This window comes from Rhipicephalus microplus, chromosome 7 (assembly GCF_043290135.1).
Source record: "Rhipicephalus microplus isolate Deutch F79 chromosome 7, USDA_Rmic, whole genome shotgun sequence".
Taxonomy (NCBI): Eukaryota; Metazoa; Arthropoda; class Arachnida; order Ixodida; family Ixodidae; genus Rhipicephalus; species Rhipicephalus microplus.
In genome coordinates, this window is record NC_134706.1 from 52,199,069 (window position 1) to 52,206,042 (window position 6,974).

Sequence of the window (6,974 nt, forward strand, 5' to 3'; positions counted from 1 at the left end):
TATTTGGTCACGTGGCTGTCTTCTGAACTTCCTGGAATGCCGTCTAGGTGTTGTATGTGAAAAATTTTATTTTAAAAGCACCGCTCCTTCTTTTCATACGAAACTCGGTCTACGTGTTACGTAACAAGAGCTTAATTTGGGAGAGTTGGTTCATCGTGGTTGTGTGCTAGTCACAGCGCGACAACTTTCGGAAGAGACAGAAAGGACAGGAAAGAGCACCGACTGTCAACTGAATTTAATGAATGTGCTACGAGCGCTTTTATACGGAGTACAATAACCGTGTTCGTGCGCGACGACACGTGTGAGCACTACAAAATAATCTTTAACTGTGAAAAGAATACTCCCTCTCGGAAAGGATAAGTGAACGTGTAGTGATGCACTGATCATTGGTTTACCTGATAAAAAATACTTCTACAAACATTAAATTGGCATTAAGTAAACCTATTCTCGTGACGAATGGGGCAAGATTGACTATTCCTGTTGCTGTTTAGTACACACACTTTTGAAAGCTTGCAAGGGGTGGAAAACAACACTCTAATATCATATCTGCTGGCTGTTTTTTTAATTGTGAGACACATGATGTGGTATAACATGCAAAGGATTTGGTTATTGTTTTTTGTTGGTCCTGTCTAACTTTACTTTCTGCAGGAAGGTTTTGCAAACGGGTGTGATGATTCTGTTGGGATACCCAGCATCTTTTAGTCTTTTAATCTGGTTTTTAAACCTGACCTCACCCTTGTGCTAACATGACTTCTGAAGGGTGGCCTGAGTACATGTGGTATCAATTCCTCTTTCTACTAATTTTGAATGCCCACTATCAAAAGGCAGAAGATTCTTAGCACTCCTGGGCTGATAGCACCAGCCAATACCCCAACAGCATCATCACACTTGTTTGTGAAACTCTCCTGCAGAAAGTAAAGTTAAAGGAAGCAGGACCAAAAGAAAAAGAGAATGACCAATCACCTTTGCATGTCACACGGTACTACGTACATAAGGTGTTTCACAATTTCAGGAAAAGAGCCAGCAGATATGACATTGTTGTTTTCCACCCCTTGCAAGCTTTCAAAAGTGCATGTACTTACAGCAACAGGAATAGTCAATCTTGCACCATTCGTCACTAGAATAGGTTTACTGAATGCCAATCTAATGTGTATAAGATACCGCTAGCATGTGGAAAAGTAAACAGGACAAACTGGGCAATGCTTCAATGATCAAGCAAGACAGCATGCTTTAAATATTAAGAAGAGCTATAGTAGTCTCATGGCCGGACACCGTAAAGAATGTAAGTGTAGTCCTAGGTTTCATAAAACACGGTTTTTGAAAAAAAAAGCAAGCAGAAAAATGAGAGATTTTATCTCTCATTTTATCAGGAAGGCCAAGGATCAATGCAGCAGTACACCTTCACTTATCTTTTCCGAAAAAGAGTATTCTTTTCTCGGTTAAAATTATTTTGTCATGGTCACACATGTGTTGTTGCAGATGAGCCCTGGTCTTGTGCTCAGTATAAAAACGCTCGTAGCACCTTCAATAAAATTCAGTTGACAGCGCTCTTTCCTGTCCTTTTTGCGATAAGATTTTTATTACAGAAAGAATTTCATTTTCTTACAATTTAGGTATAATGATGAGTTTTCATTGTATCACAACATGGGGCAAATTGCATCTCAATACGGACAAAAATCACAATTTTGTGAAATTCGTGATATTTTCTCGTATATTTCAGCAGCTTGAGAGGTCTAAAGATATTTTTTCCTCAAAATATACCTTCTGTGGAGTAAATATTCACTGCTCAGATATTCGTACAAAGTGCAATATTGCAATAAAAAATGCAAACATAACACATTTTGGCTTTATTCTTGGAAGCGAATGTGGCTAAAAAATTGCACTATTACTACTGAGCTTCAAATACCTTACAGAAGCACATTTACTTAACAGGTAGACCGAATTTGCTTTAGAAAAAATAAGCGGTAGTTTTAAAACGAAATTTTTCACAAACAGCACACAGACGGCATTATGCCAGTAAGTTATAAGCCAGCCACATGAACAAAACTTTTTTTCTCGCTGAAATATTCTAGCAGTTCACTGTTTTCAACGCAGTAAGTCAGCACTTTTTTTTTCAAATACAATTCAGATGGTCGCCAAAGTGGCTGGGACGTTTGGCATGGAATGGTCCAGCTATATTTAAGCAAAATAACTTACACAAATAACAATGTTTGTTCATCTACCATGACCACACTAGAAAAAGTTGTTCAGGCATTGTGACACTAAAATTTTCAGCGTCGTACTGCCTGAACAACTTCTTTGATAAACTCCAAATTCACGCCGAGAAAAATCCGCTCAATCACGGTGGTTGTTAAAGGCCTTGCGGCCGTAGACAATGTTGAAAAAAAAATCAACTCATCAGTGCTGTCACTCCTTCTTCGTCATTACTGACACGGAAGATTTTTTGGTTATCCAAGTGGAGGTTCAGGAAGTAGGCTTGCTCTAGACTGGGGCCGGGGGGTAGACTACGCAGGACGTCAGCGGCACCCTCTCATCCTGTAATAAGAGCAAATATGACTTCTCTTAAAAGGATGTTCGTGCTGTTCTTACAGCACCATATATAAAGAATGATTAGTGTGTATCCTTCGAAATGGCGTGTAATTGACATTACACTGAACTCGAAGCATACAACCCATACATTCTAATAATTTCGTATGATAAAGATAAGAGTTTTCCAGCATACAGCAAATTCCAGAAATGAGGTGAAGTGTAAAACTACAGCTCGAAAATGGCACTTACGAAAGCCTGAACTCACCTAAGAATCAAATTCCTTATAGGGTAGTGAGCCAGTGTGAAAAACAATTCATAAAGTACAATGCTCAGAACATGTAACATTAATCAAAATGCACAAGAAACTCACCTCTTCACGTACAAACAGTGAAGACATCTCTGCTTTCTCTTTTACATGAGAACAAATGATCTTGGGCGTGGCACTAGCGAAGAGGTCTGCAAAAAAAAAAAGTAAAAGATTTACTGACTTTAATCACGCCTCTAACAATCTGAGGAATTATTACAAGTCACCAATCAGTGCAATTCTGACTGCCTCTATAAGGGCATCAAAAATGAACAATTTTCTCGTTCTTTCTACCCTCACAAGACGCTCCGTCAATGGAATCTAATCCAAATTTGACGCTGTGCTTCCTATTTGCCTGCTTTCTAGACGTAGGGCTGCGAACATGTGTTTTGTGCACCTAATCTAGCACAGAAATTCGTCATCTATAATTCAATCATCTTAATTCATTGTAATTTGATAAAAGATGTGATAGCTCGTCCAGTTTTTAAAGAGTTGCGGGCCTGCGATAGGCACTGCCTTGCACGTATTAAAGTACTTCTTTAAAAAAAAATTCAAAGCTTGCTTTCAGAAAAAGCGTCTGGCATATTTCGACAACCAAGCCCATCCTCTGATGGCAATCAGGGGCACGCTATTAGCGATTATTGACTACGGGATTTACAAACGTAACCCGTGCCTAAATACTCAGTTAAACACAATCACGCAAGTAAGAGCGCTCGAACGCGGCAACGCGCGCGGACGCCGACTACGTTGCAGCAGCCATAGCTTATGCTAGAGCAACAGCACATAGCTCCAACAGTCACGTATACTCTCTCGATTCTGTTATAACGCCGAACATTATCGCAGATGAAAGCGAAGCACGAAAACAGCAAACAGAAACGAGGGAAAACAACGCACGGCGATGGCCACAACAACGCGCCTTTGGAAGTCTGCTAGATCTTTCCCTGTTGCTGGTGGCACTTGTCCTAAATAGCTTAAAAGACCGAGGCGCACGTGCTGGGAGCATCGCGGCATATCAGCACCTCCAACTATACCGTCTTTAAGCAAAAAAAAAAAAGCCATTTCGTACAGTGCGCCTCTGTACATAATTTTTGCTTTTTCTTTCTTTTTTTACGCTTACACCTACAGAAGCACGTTGTACATTTGAGTATTATTAGAAATGTTATTACGATGTAGCCCAAAGCACATCTTAAAACAATATCAATCACTTTGTGCGATGTAGAGACAATGTGCGATCAGCAACTAATCCCGCCCTTGTTAAGTGATCACATCACTCACTGTATGAGTGATGCAGGCACTTACACAACATCGCGCATAGCAGTGTGAACTCGTTAAGTCACACGTTTAATCGGGCATCTGCAACAGGCCCGCGAACGCATGCTGTTGTAAATGGCTGGCAGCCTACTTCGGCAGAGCTGCTTCAGGCGCCCAGCTAGCGCTGTATGATTACTACCTACGAAAACAGTACACTCACCGTTAACAGGCCCACGTTGTCCGTGTCCGCCACTCCATGAATATTCCTTAATCCGAGCGTCACTTCGAACACGGTGTCATGCGTGACCACCATTGAATATGCGCCTGTTCGCTAGAACACACACAGCGACCAAGACCCCCGACCAACGCAACGCATTTGAACGACGATGAGACAGAGGGAGCAACGTTGAAAGAGAGAAGGAGGAGGCACTGGCGGCGGCGTGGCGGCGCCGCAGCTGTCCACGCAGGTGTTCGGTGACGCAACTCTTCGCTTATCTACGCCGCCGTTGTGGGAGCAACGCTGGCCGGGGTGAGGGGGGGGGGAGGAGCGGGAAACCCGCCAAGGCGGCGCCGAAAGGCAAACGCTATGGCGCATACGGCGGACGGCCGTTCGGCGCGGAATGACTCCTTGTAAACGGCAACTCTCCTCCCAGCCAGTCGCACAGCGACGCAGATTATTTACCAGCCTCGGGTTCTTTGAGTATTTTGACGGAATGCGATTGCAGTGGGCGAAAAATAGTGAAGCAAAACTTGCGGAAAACAAAGTGCACCATGGAATGGCCAGAAACAATAATTATTTCGTCCTCGGTGGCATTAGCGGGAGAGCATCGCCACACCTTTTTCCAGAGGAATTTCTTTTCGCATTGTCTGTGTCTGGCTATTCCGCGTATGGTGCCGCAAACACTGAATGCGTAGTCGAAGCTGGAACAAATTAATCCACAGTCGCGGATGTTTATTACAAGGCTGGTCACGCACCACGAAACGTGCCGAGGTTGTTATAACAAATTTTTGGATGAATTTTTTGAATTGTTATAACGAATTTTTGAATTTATGATCAGCACATAATTCCATATGGTTGCCCAATGAACTAGCTAAGCACCTGTAGCAAAGGCAGGGCACGTTCTTGTCAAACGTTGTTAATATAAACGATGGTTGTGCATAAGTGCAGTGACAGCTTTCCGTGTGAATTGGTCATAACCCACGTTTTCGAGCGTAGAAGCGCCTCAGCGGACCTAATCAGCTACCACAGCAAGTTCGTAAGCAATGATTTGGTACGAAAGTGTGCCGCTGTTTTCCATGTACTGAAAGTCCGTGTACAGTGCGTTGACCACCGCCATTTCTTAAGCCACCTCCCATATAGACTCCCAGTCTGAACAGGTGTGGGACCTTAAACACTAAGAAGCAGTGCCCCCCCCCCCGCACACACACACGAAATTTGAGGGCGCACGGGCTGATACACACGCATACTTATTCACAGGCGCACACACATACACGTATACACACATACGGCAACACACACACGCGACCGTAAACGCACGCATGCATGGGCGTACACATGTGCACAGGCACGCTAACACAAGCACGGACTCGCACATACACGCGCACGCACACATGCACGGGTGTACACACAATCGCGCTTACACGCTAACACATGCGCAGGCTCACGCACACACACCCATACTTGGGCGAACATTATGTTCCTGTATATAATCCACAGCAAACATGTAGCTTATAACCAACGCTAAGGAAAGCTTTCGTAACATGGATTGCAGTTAATTGCCATTATAGATGAAACGCGATTTGCTTCTGCTGACATTCTGCTGTATTCGGAGAGCACCTTCACACATTCTAAGTCAATTAGGCCGTCATTTAACGCAAGGTCCACATATTCGTGCAGTAGGTGCGCTGCTCAGCCGCCAATCCGAAGGTCGCGGGTTCGATGCCGGCCGTGGCAGTCGAATTAAGGCGGAGGCGAAAATGTGGAAGCCTTTGCACTGTGCGATATGAGCGCTCATTAAAGAACACCAAATGGTGAAAATCTGCAGCTTTCCACTACGACGACCCTCATAATCATATCGAGGTTTTTGAGACGTAAAATCCCAAATATTATAATTATGTGTTCTTCTTATGCTGCATATTCCATCCGATGAATCGGCACCTACACCCTTCTCAGGCACAAAAGCACCCTTAGAGCCTATTTTAGGGTGCTATCGAGGCAAGCACCCAAACAAAAGGGTGCTTTTTTTTCAATCGACCATTTATGGGTGTTAAAGGGTGTTGCAAAGGGTGCTTTCTCGTAAAAGCACCCTTTTTACACCCTTTTGGGTGCAAAAATTTTTACTGTGTATATACATTACATTGGTTCGAATAACTTCCCCTATACATTCTTTGGCATTATGGTCTGTTAGATCTCAATAATATTGTGTGAAAACACGAGAAAACGAGCCCTTAGGTATGCACCTCTTTCCATATATATATATATATATATATATATATATATATATATATATATATATATATATATATATATATATATATATATATATATATATATATATAATATCAGTCCTTGATGCAACAATATACTAGGCAGCTGCGCTTGACATGACGCGATCTGGTTGCCAGTTCCAGCAAGCTCAAATCTGTTTCGTTTCCGCGGCTATAATCGCATCACGGTTCCTGTGCAATTCGAAGCAGTAAATCTGAAAAGTGCTTGTTCCCAGAACTTTGCGATATACAGCCTGTATTGTTAGCGCGACCACCATCACGCACACGCACATGTTTTTCACAGTCTATTGTCATTGTTTTCATCTCGGCTTTGTACTGTCTTGACATAATTTTTGACAGTCTACAGATTCTCCCCTTTTCCGTCTTTCAGATGGCTTCTCCA

General features: G+C 42.8%; 1 long non-coding RNA gene across 1 annotated transcript; it reads right to left on the minus strand.

Moving 5' to 3' along the window:
• Positions 1-2,385: 2,385 nt before the first annotated feature.
• Positions 2,386-4,446, minus strand: LOC142766930 (uncharacterized). The gene is made up of 3 exons (XR_012884668.1): positions 4,305-4,446; positions 2,900-2,985; positions 2,386-2,535 (listed from the first exon to the last, which is right to left on the minus strand). It is a non-coding gene; the product is annotated as an uncharacterized LOC142766930 (long non-coding RNA).
• Between the last annotated feature and the right edge of the window lie 2,528 nt (positions 4,447-6,974).